Source organism: Podarcis liolepis (genome assembly GCF_965112155.1).
Source record: "Podarcis liolepis genome assembly, chromosome: 11".
Taxonomy (NCBI): domain Eukaryota; kingdom Metazoa; phylum Chordata; class Lepidosauria; order Squamata; family Lacertidae; genus Podarcis; species Podarcis liolepis.
In genome coordinates this window covers 63,869,719-63,886,131 of record NC_139565.1, presented here as the reverse complement: position 1 = coordinate 63,886,131, position 16,413 = coordinate 63,869,719, and the positions used below count along the sequence as shown (strand labels likewise).

The following is a 16,413-nucleotide window of genomic DNA, read 5'->3' as shown; positions in this document are numbered from 1 at the left end:
AAGTTCTGGGACCTGGAGGGCAGGGAGAGGGGAGAGGCTGCTTCATCCTTGGGTATGTTTAGCCTGGATAGGAGAAGACTAGAGGCTTTGAATACGGCTACCACGCTGTGGGTTAAACCATGGAGCCTAGGGCTTGCCAATCAGAAGGTTGGCAGTTCGAATCCCTGTGACCGGGTGAGCTCCCGTTGCTCGGTCCCTGCTCCTGCCAACCTAGCAGTTCGAAAGCACGTCAAGTGCAAGTAGATAAATAGGTATCGCTCCGGCGGGAAAGTGAACAGCATTTCTGTGCGCTGCTCTAGTTCGCCAGAAGCGGTTCAGTCATGCTGGCCACATGACCCGGAAGCTGTACTCCGGCTCCCTCGGCCAGTAAAGCGAGATGAGCGCCACAACCCCAGAATCGTCCGCGACTGGACTTAACAGTCAGGGGTCCCTTTACCTTTACCTTTTACCATGCACAAGCTTGCTTTCCACAGCTCCAGAGTGGAGGACCTGAAGCAATGAATTCAAATTGTTCTGCCCGGACACTGAGGTCCAGCGCCGAGGGCCTTCTGGCGGTTTCCTCACTGTGAGAAGCCAAGTTACAGGGAACCAGGCAGAGGGCCTTCTCGGTGGTGGCACCTGCCCTGTGGAACGCCCTCCCACCAGATGTCAAAGAGAACAACAACTACCAAACTTTTAGAAGACATCTGAAAGCAGCCCTGCATAGGGAAGTTTTTAATGTTTAATAGGTTATTGTATTTTAGTGTTTTGTTGGAAGCTGCCCAGAGTGGCTGGGGAAACCCAGCCAGATGGGCGGGGTATAAATAATAAATTGTTGTTGTTGTTATTAATTATTATTATTATTTTATTATTATTCAAATGAGAAGAAAAGAGATTCTGAGAAAACGTCAGGAAGATCTGGCGGTTAAGAGTTCTTTGATGGTGGAGTGGACTCCCTGAAGAGGGGTGGGCTCTCCTTCACTGGGGGTCTGCAAACAAAGGTTGGATGGCCATCTGTCAGGAATGATTTTGTTACGATTCCTACACTGCAGGGATTGTGATAGATGGCCATTGTCAGTCCTGAAAATTGCCAGGTGCATTTTGCCAGCGCAGAGGGCCTTCTGGCGGTTCCCTCGCTGCGAGAAGCCAAGTTACAGGGAACCAGGCAGAGGGCCTTCTCGGTGGTGGTGCCCGCCCTGTGGAACGCCCTCCCAGCAGATGTCTAATAGAACAACAACTACCTGACATTTAGAAGACATCTCAAGGCAGCCCTGTTTAGGGAAGCTTTTAATGTTTAATATTTTAATATTCTGTTTAATATTCTGTTATTATTTATTAAATATTAGTATTTTTATATTCTGTTGGAAGCCGCCCAGAGTGGTTGGGGAAACCCAGCCTGATGGGTGGGGTATAGATAAATTATTATTATTATTGCACTTGGCCTGACCAAGTGAAGCTGCCTGGGCACAAGGTTGGCACCTGACATTTCCACCATCTGGACTTTTTAGCTTAAAGAGGTGATGTATGAAAGTTCATAAAACTATGCATCGCATGGAGGAAGGAAACACCCCATAAAGTTGAAGGTCGGAAGATACAGAACAGATAAAAGAAAGCCCTTCATAGTTCACAAAAGGCACAGTGATGGCCACCAAGCTGTAGAGCTTTAGAAGAGAACCGGACAAATTCAGGAGGAGAGGACCAGTGATGGCTCCTAGCCACAATGGCTATGCTCTGCCTCCACAGCAATGCCTCTGAATACCAGTTGCTGGAAACCACGAGAATGGGGAGTGTTGCTCTTGTGTTCGAATCCTGCTCACTTGTTTCCCCTCGGCACCTGGTCTGCCTCTGAGAGAAGAGGAAGCTGGGCTAGATGGGCCATCGTTCTGGTCCAGAGGGCTCCTCTTCTTCATTGCCAATCATTAGACAAGAGGAAGACAAGGCTGCTTGAAGATGCCCTGAAGCCCCTCTCCAGCTGCCCCCAAAGATTCGGTGCATTGCATGGAGTTCAAGGGCAATTAGTCTAATTAAGCAATTAAATTATCTCTCTCTCTCTTTTGAAAATAACTCCTTGGAAGACTAGCTAATGTCTTGCCCCGCAAAGTCTGGCTGCCCCCCTTGGGCTCTGATGTCTTTCATCAGCATGTCAAGGCAGTTTTATTCTGACAGGCATTCACTGGGCAGGAGAGATACAGTCGTCTCCTGTTTGGTTTCAACGGCTGGATCCAGCCTCCCTTAATTGTTTTATATTTTTATTTTTGTGAAATAGCTATTTTTAAACGCGGCAAGCCACCCTAAGCAACACTATCACATTAGAAGGGTGGGATATAAATACGTTTGAGTAAGGAAAGTTCTGCAGGAAACAGAGTAGACCTTTAAAGGAAAAAAAGCACTGATCTTTTCCACTTCCAGGTCTTTTTCAAAAAAACTGGGAAAGAATCTGACAGTTAAAAGTAAGATTGTTCCCATTCATGTTTGTTGCATTAGCAGCCGTTGAACTTGCAAGGCTTCCCTTACAAGTCAAGGCATGGAAGTGTCACTGCAGCCCTGTGCAAACACCGTGTGGTTCCACACAAAATCTCTGCTCCACAACTTTAAGATGCACAAAGTCCTGGATTCATGAGACTCTCTGCAAAATCAATGTTATAAGAAAAAACTGCTCCTTTATCCCTTATGGGTACCCAAGAGCCTTACGTAGGTTCCCTATCAGTAGGAGACAATAACAGAGACCAACCAGAGAATATTGAGAAGCAAAGCAGCTAGTAAGCCTGATCTTTATTAGAATCACAGAATCATAGAGTTGGAAGAGACCACAAGGGCCATCGAGTCCAACCCCCTGCCAAGCAGGAAACACCATCAGAGCACTCCTGACATATGGTTGTCAAGCCTCTGCTTAAAGACCTCCAAAGGAGGAGACTCCACCACACTCCTTGGCAGCAAATTCCACTGTCAAACAGCTCTTACTGTCAGGAAGTTCTTCCTAATGTTTAGGTGGAATCTTCTTTCTTGTAGTTTGGATCCATTGCTCCGTGTCCGCTTCTCTGGAGCAGCAGAAAACAACCTTTCTCCCTCCTCTATGTGACATCCTTTTATATATTTGAACATGGCTATCATATCACCCCTTAACCTCCTCTTCTCCAGGCTAAACATGCCCAGCTCCCTTAACCGTTCCTCATAAGGCATCGTTTCCAGGCCTTTGACCATTTTGGTTGCCCTCCTCTGGACACGTTCCAGTTTGTCAGTGTCTCTCTTGAATTGTGGTGCCCAGAACTCTTGCAACAAGGTTCCTGCACTCCCCCCACGCAGGGAGGAGAGGAACCCAGAGCAATGGTGTGCAAGCTCTTATATAGACTTTTGAAATTGCCTCCCCTGTAGCTCAAGACCACCCCCCAAAACATCACACATACATCACAGAAAGAGGCTGTCTCCAGGAGAAATCCTGTCTGCCAGGATACCTGATAAGCCCTTACTTGATTGCATGTTCTGGGTAGCCTGGCCATTCCTTGGAGATGGTAAACCCTTAGTTCCTGAATCTCTTACACATATTGAGAGTGTGCTCAGCTTAACAGATACTTGTCAGACTGTATTTGCAGGGAGGTGTAAGCAGCCCCTACAGTCCAAAGACCATTGGAAAGCTTTCCCCTTTTCCTTCCTCCTTGCAGAGAAATATCTGAGGTCAATTTGGGAGAGTCAAAATGGCTTCAGGATTGTTCTCCTGTACTATTTCAGAAACGTGGCTTACAGACTTATGTACATGTTTGCCTTGTACATTTATGAACATTTATTTTATGGATATATAAGACCTTAGAATTCCTATAACATCAACTCTAGGAGGAGATTCTCTCTCCTGCCTCAAAAATCTCACTTGGCCAGCACCAAAGTTTCCTGCTCGTAGGACCTGAGTCCTGATGCACATTTTCTTCCCAACAGCAGCAGAAAATAAGAGAGCCTCTCACCCACCTCCAAACACAGATGCACATACAAATCTTCCCAAATAATTCCAGCAAGCCTTCTGCCGCCTACCGGCAGCCGACAGAATTACAGCCTTGCTTCTCAAATGAAGGCCTCCTGTTGGAATTGGGTTGCCTGAACCAAAACACATCTACTGGACATAGGAGCCAGGAAGCTGGCGGGGGGGGGGGTGAAGAGGAGCTGCCAAGCCCTATAAAAGGCTTAGCTTCCAAAATTCAGAAGCCACTGTGCTGATTATGTTCTCTCCCCACATTTTTAACATGAGAGCACAAGCCACAGAGAGAGAGCCACCAGCACTGGTTACAGAAGGAGTTTGTGCCAGGGCAATAATGCAAATCCAGAGACTCCAAAAGCACTCCAACATTTCTACAGTTCAAACTCTCTTGCATAGGTCAGAAGGGAAGAGGAAGAAGGCAGCACTCAGCACAGTCCTGTCTTCCACAGAGGTGGGATTGCCTCTTTGCAAGCTGGAGATGTCAAGTACGATGCGGCGAACAGCGCACACAAACAGTGAACACTGGCAGGCATGCAAATGGCAAGGCTGGGCTCCATGTTAGTGCCAAGAGGTGCCAGGTCCCACCACCCACAGATCTGCGTGCCCACAGACCACCAAAGAAAATGTCCAAAGGCCCAGCAAGTGGAGAAAATGGCCTCGTTCCCAAGCACCAGGCAGCTTGTGCCAGTGGGAGAGTGGGCGCTTGGCATCAGCCTGCCACGGTGGGCAAACCAGAGAATACAGTGGGACCTTGGTTCTCAAATGCCTTGGTACTCAAACAACTTGGAACCCAAACACTACAAACCCAGAAGTGTTCCGGTTTGTGAACATTTTTCGGAAGCCGTACATGCTCCGTTTTGAGTGTTACACTTCCAATTTGAGAGCCACACTTCTGTTTTGCATCTTACGCTGAGGTCTGTCTGTTTTTGCTATTTTGTTTTTGCATTTTTGTTTTTGTGACTGTGTGGAGCCCGGTTCAGCTACCGATTGATTGGCTGATTGTGTGACTCAAGTACATTGTTTATTGCTTTCATTTTATGGATCAATGGTCTCGTTAAGATAAAATTCATGTTACATTGTTGTTTTAGGGGTTGTTTTAAAAAGTCTGGAATGGATTAATCCATTTTGCATTACTTTCTATGGGAAAGGCCCCCTTGGTTTTGGAACGCTTTGGTTTTGGAATGGACTTCCAGAACGTTTGAGGACCAAGGTACCACTGTAGTAAGGTTGGAAGGGAACCCTGGGGTCATCTAGTCCAACCCTCTGCAATGCAGGAATTGCAGCTAAAAATAGGATACTTTTTATCCAGCAAACAAGTTACACTTTTATAAAAATACTGTTTCATAAACAAAGCTGAAGGGCCAGTGAAGGTACCCAGCACTAAATTCTTCCAAGTCAGTCATTCAGTGCTTGAGTGGTTTCCTAGTTGCATTCTGGTGCTTTTTAAAGAATTATTTGAAATAGAACAGTACGATAAAAGAACTTCTGTTACAGAAATAAAAATTCTCTGTTAAACTTTCTCCTAAAACTGAGGTGGGGGTTTCAAATGCCTTTCCTGCCTCCCAGGACCCTGACCTCGGGATCCCCAGATCTTTTAAGACTTGCTTTAACTAAATGATCAAATAAGTAAGGAGACTGGAATGAAAGAAAGAATAAAGGGAAGGTGGATTTTCTGAGGCTCTCCATCAAAACCCATGAAAATCAGAAGGGCTCAAACACTCTCTCAGTCCTCAGAGTGGACAAGGAAGCCCTGAGAGATGCCTTGCTGGGAACGTCTTTTGCTGGCCAGAGCACACTTTCTCACCTGTACGCTTGTGTTAGCTGACACCCAGAAAATGGAGAAAAATCTGGACATGTTAGCAAAACTACACAATGCAGAGAAGATGGAGTCTACCCAGCGAAAACTACTGTTATCCCTGTCAAGCAAGCACCACAGACACCAGTACAAATTCAACACACACCAGCAACCGGTGCGTAAACTAGGATAACCGATAACACTCACGGCTTCTTCACACATCAGAAGTTATTTCCACAAGACTCCCCAGCACCCACGTTCCCTTCAAAGCAAAGTCCCATGTCACGGTGACTGCAATGCGAGTCATACGAAGGTTACTCTCTCCTACACAAGCAACTTTTGCAGAGATACAGGTGGAGGGGAAATTTACATGTCCAACTTCTTAACCCCCATCCCAGGGTTCATATAGAGAGTCGCGCATGTAGCTGAGGCAATTGCAACCCATTTGGGAATCAGATGGGATGAAGGAACCATGTTGCTTCTTAGCAGTTGCTCTTTAAATAGGTGAAATAAGGATATTCCTGCTTGGCACAATTTTCTACAGAGTGGCCAAGCCCCTGGGACCACGTATCATGGGGAGGTCCTTGTGGCTTACAGTTGTTCTGCAAAGTCTCCAGCAAACAGGTCTTTCCCATCGCCAGCTACCAAAGACTCTTAGCTGTAGAAGCTGCCCAGGATACTGGGACCTTCTGCATTCAAAGCAGGTGTTCTTCCTCCAGGCTGGAAGCTGCACTGATGTAACCAGTTTCCTACAAATACATGAACTGGGACAAACGCCAAACCCATTGCCCTTCTGTCTACATTGGTGTCTTGGACTCACATTACTAGCAAACCCTCAAATTTCCCCTTCTGCAAAAGGGGCACTGACCCACCTCACAGGGTTGTTTAAAACAAAGCTTGCCAGCATTTTCAACGTTATTAATGGAGCACTGTAGCAGCAACTCGCTTCTCCATTAATTCAAAATTCATGTGATCAGTACACAACATTCTGGGACTCCTTAATTGCTCAAATTTTGTTTTATTCATGAGCGATAATTTACGTTTAAATGTTCCTTGAGTGACTTATTTGTTGTCTATTTGGGGCCATGCTCCAGGGGCTCCACAGGGAATGCAAAACTCTGCAAGCGTCAAGCTTTTCCACTCTCATTTAAGCACATGGGGGAAACTGTTCCAGCGAGAGACGTACCTATGAAGCAGCTCCTTTCATAAAGCGCAGGAGGAACCACCCATGAAATGAAGACTCTGGGACACACAAAAAACAGGGATCGCTCCCATCTGTTGCAAATGGCAATTGTGCAAGAGAACTGCCCAGAGGACTGTGCACCCCAGTTAGATTTGCTTAAAAACAAACAAACCCAGTGTTTTAAAAACTTTTTTAAATGTAACTTTTCCAACACTGAATACAAAAACACTAACATAAAAATTGATACGCAAACTAAATTTAATACTGCACGAGAAAACTTTAACAGTACACACCATTTTAAGAAAAGATAGTCACATTTTGATGGTCAGCACATCGTCTCAAGGCACCATCAGCTGGAATGCCTCCAGCCCAAGCAAGGCCCCTTGAGAACGTTAGTTGCTGGACAACGAAAATGGGAAATAAAAATTTAAGCGTTGAATGGGACTTGTGCATGAGCAAAACTCTGTTTCAGCAGGCCTCACTTTGGCAATATTCCTAGTGGATCATGCCCTTGCAGCTGGTCACAAGCTCTCTTCTCTCTTGTAGAGTAGCAGATGACCATCTCATTACATGCCATCTCAGCCTATGATTTAAATTGACTTTGTATTACATAAGGAAAACATAAGCAGCAAAAGCAACCGTTTTCTCAGCAGTTTCAAGCTAAGCCACACAAATTAAGGATCGGCTTCCAAACAAGCAGTACTCTTTCTCTCTCGCACACACTCTGAAAACATTTATGAGGCTTCCCAAGCAAAATTCAACTACAAGGGCTTAGGTGTCTGTACACACCAGCCGATTACTCATCAAGTCCTGAGCATTTGTTTTCAAATGAAGGATCCGGGAACAAGTTCCCCTCAATCTGCAAAGCCCTGAGTTGGTCACAGGGTTCCTGTTTCTCCTAAGTTGTAAGAGTCATTCCCCCATGGCAGAGAAAGAAGGAAACCGCTTCATCTGAGTGGGGCTTCTGCCATCTGCCCCAGAGAAGCAGGATATTCTGGAATGCTTTTTATTAGCCAACATGGTTCTTTACCAGGCAAAGGGAGCACATGCCAGCCTTTGAAAATTCTGGGGATTTGGGGGAGTTCCTTGCTACTCAAAGGCTCTGGCAGGGAGGGAAAATCCACTGAAAGAAGCAGATGCAACTGAGAACACACACACACACCCCTCTCCAAATACGCTACTTCAGAAAGAAAAGAAAAAAACCACACATTTCAGTCAATTCATCTTTTGGTTTTTCAACACGCTACACTGCCATCGTGCTGTCAAGGCTCCTTAGGAAGCACGGTTGTTGCAACCAACTTTCTTTTTCTCTTTGAGGAAAGTGGGAGAAAGCAAGCATGGCGAGGGGTTATCGGGTGCCACCTCCGAGGTTGCCAGGCCACCCTTGAAAAGAAAAAGACTTTCCGGGAACAGCATATGGCTCAACATCTCAGGGACTGTTTTTGCAACATTATGAACAGCAGGATGTGCTGAAAGCAACTCAAAGTGAAGCTCGCAGCACCCAACACACGAACAGCTCTTGCTGCTACAAAGGCAGTTCCTACAGTTGAGAAAATAATCGCCCAGGGAGATGCATTTGAAGATACAGCCCGCCAGATCTACTGACACCCGTTGTGAAGCCCAGGAGGAAGCCACAAGGGCTGGTGTGTGGCCCAGGCATCCTGGCTGCAAGACGTTGGCAGAGCTAGCAATTTCCTTTCATGGCTTATGGTCAACACCCTGCTATTAAGGATGGGCACAAACCACTGGGGGAAACCATGCCCAGCAAGGAATCCACACACAAACTCCAAAAATATTTGAGATTCAAAAAGCCATTGGATTAAACAATTTTCTAGCGCAAGAAGTCTTACTTGCTGCTTCCTTACTACAGCGCCTTCCAAAACTTTGCCACGGCTGACTGTATTAGGCTGGCAAAAGCTTTCCGCTTGGGGAAGGCAGATCCAGAGTTATCCAGCGTATTTCTCCTTGGGAATTTAACCCTTTAGAACCAGCCAGCAAAGACCATGAGGAAGAACAGGTACCCAATAGTTCCTCACAAAGTTAGCAAGCAAGCACACTGAACCCCAATGAGCCCTCATTTCAATGCAAGTCGCAACATCTCAGGCTTTTTTTAAAAAAAAAACCCAGCAACCATTACAATTTATAAGGCAAGACATTTGCTCATCAGACAAATCATTCCCTGTCCAGTTCTCTTTCTCACAGACCTCGAGCATGCAACACACAAATCACAGCCGCTGGCAGAAACATTGGAGCAGGGACTGTAGAGAAAGGCACTTGCGAACACAACGGCAAGAGGAGCAAACTGGAGATGTAACAGTGAAGCCGGGAGCAGCAGCACAGGGAGAAAACTGAGGCACAAGGCAAGGTATCCCCGAACAGTGTGCAGGAAAGGAGAAGGAAATATCATAGCAGCAACAAGAAGACATGGTGGTGGACCAGAGGTCAACCAAATCCCTAAATCTCTGCACATCGCTTACAAATGCATTTATCTATCGAATGGATTTCTTGGCCCTGGCCCCTTCACCCTAAGATCCCCAGGCTGGCTACAACATCAAAAGCAGTCGAAACAATTCCCATCAGAAGGCAGCCTCCTTTGCAGTGAGGCTCAGATTCTCTCCCACACACCCTGGCAAGTTGGAGGAGAGTGCAGTTTCAAGAGAGTTTGGAGAAAGGCAGGCAGATGAAATCCAGTTCCGTATGCACCACTGCTTCTGCTCCCCAAAAGTTGCTGCAAAAAGGAACCACCACCAGGTTTGAAGGCAACTCACTGGAACATCAGGATGCCAGATTTCAATGGATTCACACACACCCCTCTGTCTCCAAACTCCGGGTTTGCCCCAGAGGGCAACAAGGAGAAAGCAGGGCCCAGTCACCCAGCAGAACAACGGCTCAAATGCAAAAGGCGCCATTGGACAAGCAGCAGCACAACCTCCCAATACGAGAAAGACCATACAGGATTAAACAAAACTCATGACAGAGGAAAAAGGAGCAGGTTAAACTCCAGCAGAGATCTCAAGGCTCCGTGATGCACTCCAGTGTTTGGCACTTGCAAAATCCCATGGATGGGAGGGTACAAGGTATGGGGGGGCACACTTTTGACATGCTGAGGGATTCCATAGGGCTACCCCCTCTTCCTAACATCTGCCCCTGCATTTGGCCCCATCCCTCCCAATATCTATGGAGAGGGGCTTGCTTAGCAAGACATCCCCCCCCCCAAAAAAAAAATATGTTTATGTCCTTATTGAAGAATCTCTCTTTTGGGGGAACAGGGACAGAGAGATGGAGAAAAGCAGACCTGTACAAACAAGCAAGGGATTTGCAAATTTTACTCAGAGTGTTTGCAGAAATGGAGACTTCAGGGCTTGTAAGTGGAGGGTGGGGAGGGCAAATATATCGACTTTGTTAATGGATTGAGGGCACCTAGTATGGAAACCAGGTTTTTCTTTCCATATACTGTAACTTTTGTTTTTAAAAGTGAGGGTGCCAGACACTTGTGTAATTATTTTCTTACAACCATCATCAAGGGAGGGGTGGTTTCTAGGAGTTGGGGGAAAGATCCATGTAACTGATGGCGGGGCGCAGGGAGACAGTCAGCCTTGTCCCCACTTTTAAGATTTCCCTGGGATCAATGCCATTAGCCCCATAAAAGCACTCCATGCCCCACAGAGTTAAAGAAATATGGGGGGGGGCAGGGGCTGGGAGTGGATGACTTTTTAAAAAACGTTCTTTCACAGCTACTCCTTTCCGGGTGCCGAGCTGCATCCTTTTCCGAGAAATTCAGGGTCGCTCAAAATGCCCCCACCCGCGACGCTTCCCAGCTCAGAAGTTGCAAAATACCAAGCAGCCCACGAGATTGAAGGCAACAATTGCGGCGGGGGCAGCGGCGGCGGCGGGGGGGGGGGGGGGCAGGACACGAACCTGTTGCTGCCCCCCCCCGCCCAGACCCTAGAGCAGATGCCTCCCCCCTCCCTCCACCACCACTCCGATTTCAAAGGCAGGGACCCCTACCCACCCCAGGACGCACAATAAGCTGCCCGCTCGCGGCTTCGAGGCGCGCCCAGCTCAGCTGCTGCTCTCTCCAGAGTCGCCGGGGCGAAAACCGGGTGGGGGGGGAGCAGGATCCGAGAAGGGAGGAAGAAAGAGGAAAAGCGGGCGTGAGGGGGGGGGGAGAGAGAGAGAGAGAGAGAGAGAGAAAGCCGAAGGAGGAGCATTTCCGCTCCGGCTCGATCAATCGGCGCCGGCTAAGAGCTCCCGTGCTTGGGGGTGGGGGGAAAGGAAAGAGAAGCGAAGCCCCGCTCAGCTGTCTGGCCGGAGCAAAGTGGGGGGGGCATCTCTCTTTCCCCCACATCTAAGCCCTGGAGGCGCGCTCCCAACCCACCTCCTCCCTCTACAGGGCCGCGAAGGAGCCACCCCCCTCCCGCTTCGCTCCCTTCTGAACGTCCTTTTTTCGGGGTCCGCGCCAGGAGAGGGGGAGCCGGGGGTGGGGAGCCCCTCCGCGCGCCGGGAAGAAAAGTTTCCATAGCAAGAGGAAAGCAGCACGGGGGGGGGGGCGCGAAAGAGAAGCGACCAAGCAGGAGGGAGGCATCCCCAATTACAGTACCCAGCTTTACGCACGAACCAATATGCAAGCTCTCCAAAAAATAATGTATCAAGCATTGCATGCAAGCCGATGCAAATATATTTCTTACCCTCCCCAACTGCACACGCCGCGAAGCGGTCGGTGTCTATATTCCGCCCGCCCCCACCCCTCAAAATCACCCCAATCTGGGCGCCCCACTCACCGCGCGCGCCCTGCGCCCCCCTCCGCCGCGGAGCTCCCGACAAGCCAGCGCTGCCCGGCGGCTTCGGCTACCCGGCGTGGTCGGTGCCCCTGGCGGAGCTTCGGCTCGCCCGGCGGCGGCGGCACTGCTTCCCTGCACCGGCTGCGAAGAGAGCGAGAACGAGAGAGAAGCGAAGCGAGGGAGACGCTCTTTTAAACTCCCCCCCCCACCCGCGCGCGCCCCACCCCCCATGTGACCAGCCGAGGAAGCGAGGGGGGAGGGGAGGAGAGGGGGGAGGGGAGGGGAGACTGCGCGCACCCCCCTGGGCACCTCCAAAATCATCTCCCCCTCCCCGCCTCCGGAACTTGCGCGTGAAGTGGAGGCAATCCGGAGCAGGGGGAAGCCAGCCAACCCGGTGCGATCCGGTGGTTGGCTGCAAACGGGGCTTGCTCCCGAGGAAGCGCGCAAAGGGAAGGAGCCGGTTTGCAAGACGTGTTAAGGCGAGCTTACTTCGGAGTAAGCGCTGGCGAAGTGGGCGGTTTGGGCGCCGAGGAAAGGTGGCCAAACGGCGTGCCAAGGCTAGGGACCGCGACCGCGCAAAGAGCGCGCGCGTAGCGACGGCGGAGGCGCCAGGGCCATGCAGGGAGAGCGCCAGTCGCCAGGCAGCGGGTTGCGCGCGCCCCGAATCCACAAACACGCGCTGCCCGGTGCTTTGCTTGTTTACTCGGAAGTAAGGCCGCTCGCTCCTCCGAAGTCAATGCTCACGAGGATCCCGGCCAAAATGTCCCGGGGGGGAAACTGAACACGCGTGACACACGGTCTTATGTGTGCAAAAGCAGTACCTTCCGTGGCACAGCGCGCAACGCGGAATACGTCTGCTTGCGTGTAAAGACACGGAGTGTAGACACGCATGTGGACACGGACGCTCAGGTGACGTACCACGCTGACCACAGAGAGAAGGGAAGCCACAGAACTACCGGGGGGCGCGGACGGAGATGCTGACACGCGTCTGCCCATGCATACAAACATACACAGGCAGAGAAACGTCGAGGTGAGAATCGTCGGGCGCAAAGTACCTATTCGCAGGGTAGGGAATAGGGCGGCTACGCCAGGAGCAAGCTACCCCAGAAGAAAGGCCGCCCACGTGCAGAGAAACCCCGGGGAAGGAAGCCACCTTAAGGAGAGAGGACAGTGCGGTGTAGTGGTTAGAGTGCCGGACTAGGACCTGGGAGAGACCGGGGTTCAAATACTCCTTCGGCCATAAAGCTCACTGGGTGACCTTGGGCCAATCACCTCCTCTCAGCCCAACCACCTCACGGGGTTGTTGTGGCGGTTAAACCATGTACGCCACCTTGAGTTTCATGGAGGAAAAGATGGGGTATAAACGCAATAAACAAATGCAACAAACAAACAAACCTTCCTTACTGAATAGTTCAAGTCTGCGCGTTCAGTCTGAAAGAAGTTCGGCGCGCAGAAGAGTGCAGCGTGGGCGACACGCGTCTGTTGGGGCGATCGCGCCTCACGCCCAGAACCAGGAGGACTCGGAAGGAATTAATTTATGATCAAACTTCTCGTTCTCTCTCACACACAAGGTTGGCTTCCAAAAAGCAGGTTGCATTCGCACGTGCAAGACCACCAGCTCGGGGAACACGCCCGGACGACCCACGGCCCGCTCGTCCTCCAGGATCGCTCGCCCGCTTTCTCCAATGGCCGGTTTTACAACGCGCACCGGCTACGCGGTTACCGCCTCCCTGTTTGCAAGCGCAGCGGCGAGCCGCGGATGCAGCGCAGCAATGCACCGAGACTGATGCTGAAGAAGCAGCAGGAAGACTCTCCATCCTCGCCCCCGCCCCCCAACTCCGCGCGCTTTGGCATCTGGAACAAAGCCTGCGAGCTGCCAATCAAGGGGGCGGCCGAGGGGGGTTGCCCTGTCCATTTGCAAATCAATACCGGCCTCCAGAGAAAGAACCTTGCATTAAACATGAGCCAGTTCTATGGATGGATGGATGGACTGGGAGGAGGGAGGCTGCAAAAGGGAGAGGCGGAGCAAGGAGCCAGGGCTAAGTATTTTCAAAATTATTTTTATTTACGGCATTTATAGCCCCCCCTTTTTTCTCCCTCCTCCTCCTCCTTTCACAACAACCTTGCAAGGTAGGATAGGGCGAGAGTGATCCGTCATGCACTGAGCTTCATGGCCAAGCAGGGATCTGAAAGCTGGTTTCTGCCAGGTCTTAGTCTGGCACCCTAACCATTGCACCACGCTGCCTCTGTTTCAGCAAAGACAGGGAGGAGGCAGGGATGGCCACCAACTTAATGGTAAAGGGACCCCTGACCATTAGGTCCAGTTGTGGCCGACTCTGGGGTTGCGGCGCTCATCTCGCTCTGCTGGCCGAGGGAGCTGGCGTACAGCTTCTGGGTCATGTGGCCAGCAGGACTAAGCCGCTTCTGGCGAACCAGAGCAGTGCACGGAAACACCGTTTACCTTCCCGCCAGAGTGGTACCTATTTATCTACTTGCACTTTGATGTGCTTTCGAACTGCTAGCTTGGCAGGAGCAGGGACCAAGCAGGATTCGAATCGCCGACTTTCTGATCGGCAAGTCCTAGGCTCTGTGGTTTAACCCAGAGCGCCACCCACATCCCGGCCACCAACTTACATGGTTTTAAAAGAGCATTAGAGAAATTGATGGAGGAAGAAAGGGCTATTCATGGCTGCCAGCTGCAGTGAGGATATTCTTCCTCCAAGGTGGAAGGCAGCGATGATAATGGGAGGGGAGAAGGCTTCTGTGCTCAAACCCTGGCAGCAGGTTTCCCATTGAGGCATCTGGTTGGCCACTGTGAGATAAGGGTGCTGGGACTATAGATGAGTCATTGGCCAGATCCAATCAGACTCCTCTGGTGTCCTTATGGAACCTCCAGCTCCAGGGGCAGTCTATCTCGTTTCCTAGTTTCATAGGGGTATTTGGCTACTGTGAGGAGAGGATGCCAGACTAGATGGGCTGCTGGCCTAATCCAGTGGGATAAATATAAAACATATGTTCAAAAATACAGTAAAGGTTCCCTATCTATGCTAGTAGCATTTGATTGACGTTGGAGTGAGACTGAGTTGAGAAAGAAGACTAAGAGCACCTAATGATATAGGAATGTCTTAGATAATATGTAAAGAAATATACAATAATAAGAGTACATTCATTTGTAAAAAGAAGGAATATACAACGGGAAAGACAGGAAGTCTAGTGTGCTGGTATGCATATGATTTGGGGGGATTTGTTTTTGCTTTTTCTCTTTGTTCTTTCTTTTTTGTTTCATTTTCTTTCTAGGTATATAAAAGTTGTATATAATTTATGTATACATGTTGGAAATTATATTATAGTAAGACCTGTAATGTAATATGACAACGTTTACCAATGTAATATAAGGATGTTAACAAATAAATAAAAATGCAAAGGGGGGAAAGAAAGATGGGCAGCTGGCCTGATCCAGCAGACTCTTCTCCAAATCAATGATTTGTAGAATTGCAGAGTTGGAAGGGACCCCCCAGGGTCACTGGACAAATGACCCTATCCCCCCCACCTCTGCTTAAAAACCTTCTTATGTAGTGGTTAGCTGGGGGTGCACAGCTTGAGCATATGGGCAAGGGGTCCTTTGGTGACCCAGAGGAAAGGGAATCCACACAAGGGGCCACACGGCAAAATGACAGCCCTGAAATGAATTGGGGGGGGGGCGAGACTAATGTCTTAAGCCGCTTCACAGAAGTGGAATTGGCTCATTTCTCGCTCACATGTAACCCAGGACAGCAAAACTTTAATTAGCTGGTGGGATGCCAATTTTAATCAGGGAGGGACAATTTTCATCAGTGGTGCCAACTCTGAAGGTCACACGTTTTATTTACATTTATCCGGAGTGCATTTTGGTGCTGGTGTGTTACGGTGAAGACAGTCTTCCCTCTTCACCGAGGGGGGCAGCTTTTCCTTATCAGCTGGCAAGATCTCTCTTGTTTCTGTCAGGAGCTGGAAATGGCACGTCTGGTGAGAGTTTTGCCAATATCCAGAGAGCCCTTCGGCCGGATCCGGCAGAGATCTCCTGGCTGTGCAATCCTATGCGATTTTTTTTGCGCAGGAATAAGCACACTCACCCAGGTATGGATCAACTGGGTGTGACTAGGGAGAATGCCTTACTTCTATATTTAAAAATGAGGGGGAAAGAGGATTCTTGTTTGCATCTGTGAAATGCTGGAGGCTCCCTGATCTCTTTCATCTGAGCAGGGCTTGGGAGCCTGAAGGCCAGGAGCTAAATAAAACCCTCCAAGTTTATCTGCCTGGTCCTCAGAATTCTACCCAGGAGACACACACACACACACACACACACACACTTTGCACATGAGAGTTTTCTTGCTTGGCATCCTTAAAGTCTGAGAATGCCTCTTGCTTGTGTCTGTAGGGGTGTGTCTGTCAAAGTTAGCCTACTGCACAAAACTAAAATGGACATTCGTCGCTCCACCCACTTTACTTCTGCCCCACCTGCAACGGGCATGTGGCTCTCAGAACATTGCCCAGAAGGCAATGTGGCCCTTGGGATGAAAAGCCTCCCCTACCCCTAATTTGGAGATTTCACATAAACTTTGTAGGGGGTTGGACTAGATGACCCACAGGGTCCCTTCCAACAAGGAAAGTATTTCCTCTGGCATAAGAACATAATAAGAGCTTGCTAGATCAGGCAAAGCCCCAGGATCTG

The 16,413-nt window shown here is 49.4% G+C and overlaps 1 protein-coding gene across 2 annotated transcripts in view; it reads right to left on the bottom strand.

The window, feature by feature from the left end:
* Positions 1–11,903, bottom strand: part of CNTFR (ciliary neurotrophic factor receptor) — a gene marked incomplete at its 3' end in the record, with an annotated part of 437,882 nt that extends 425,979 nt beyond the window's left edge. The window contains exon 1 of one of the 2 annotated variants that reach the window (XM_083466189.1): positions 11,703–11,903. The remainder of the gene's footprint in view (positions 1–11,702) is intronic. The other variant, XM_083466191.1, reaches the window with a different exon arrangement.
* Between the last annotated feature and the right edge of the window lie 4,510 nt (positions 11,904–16,413).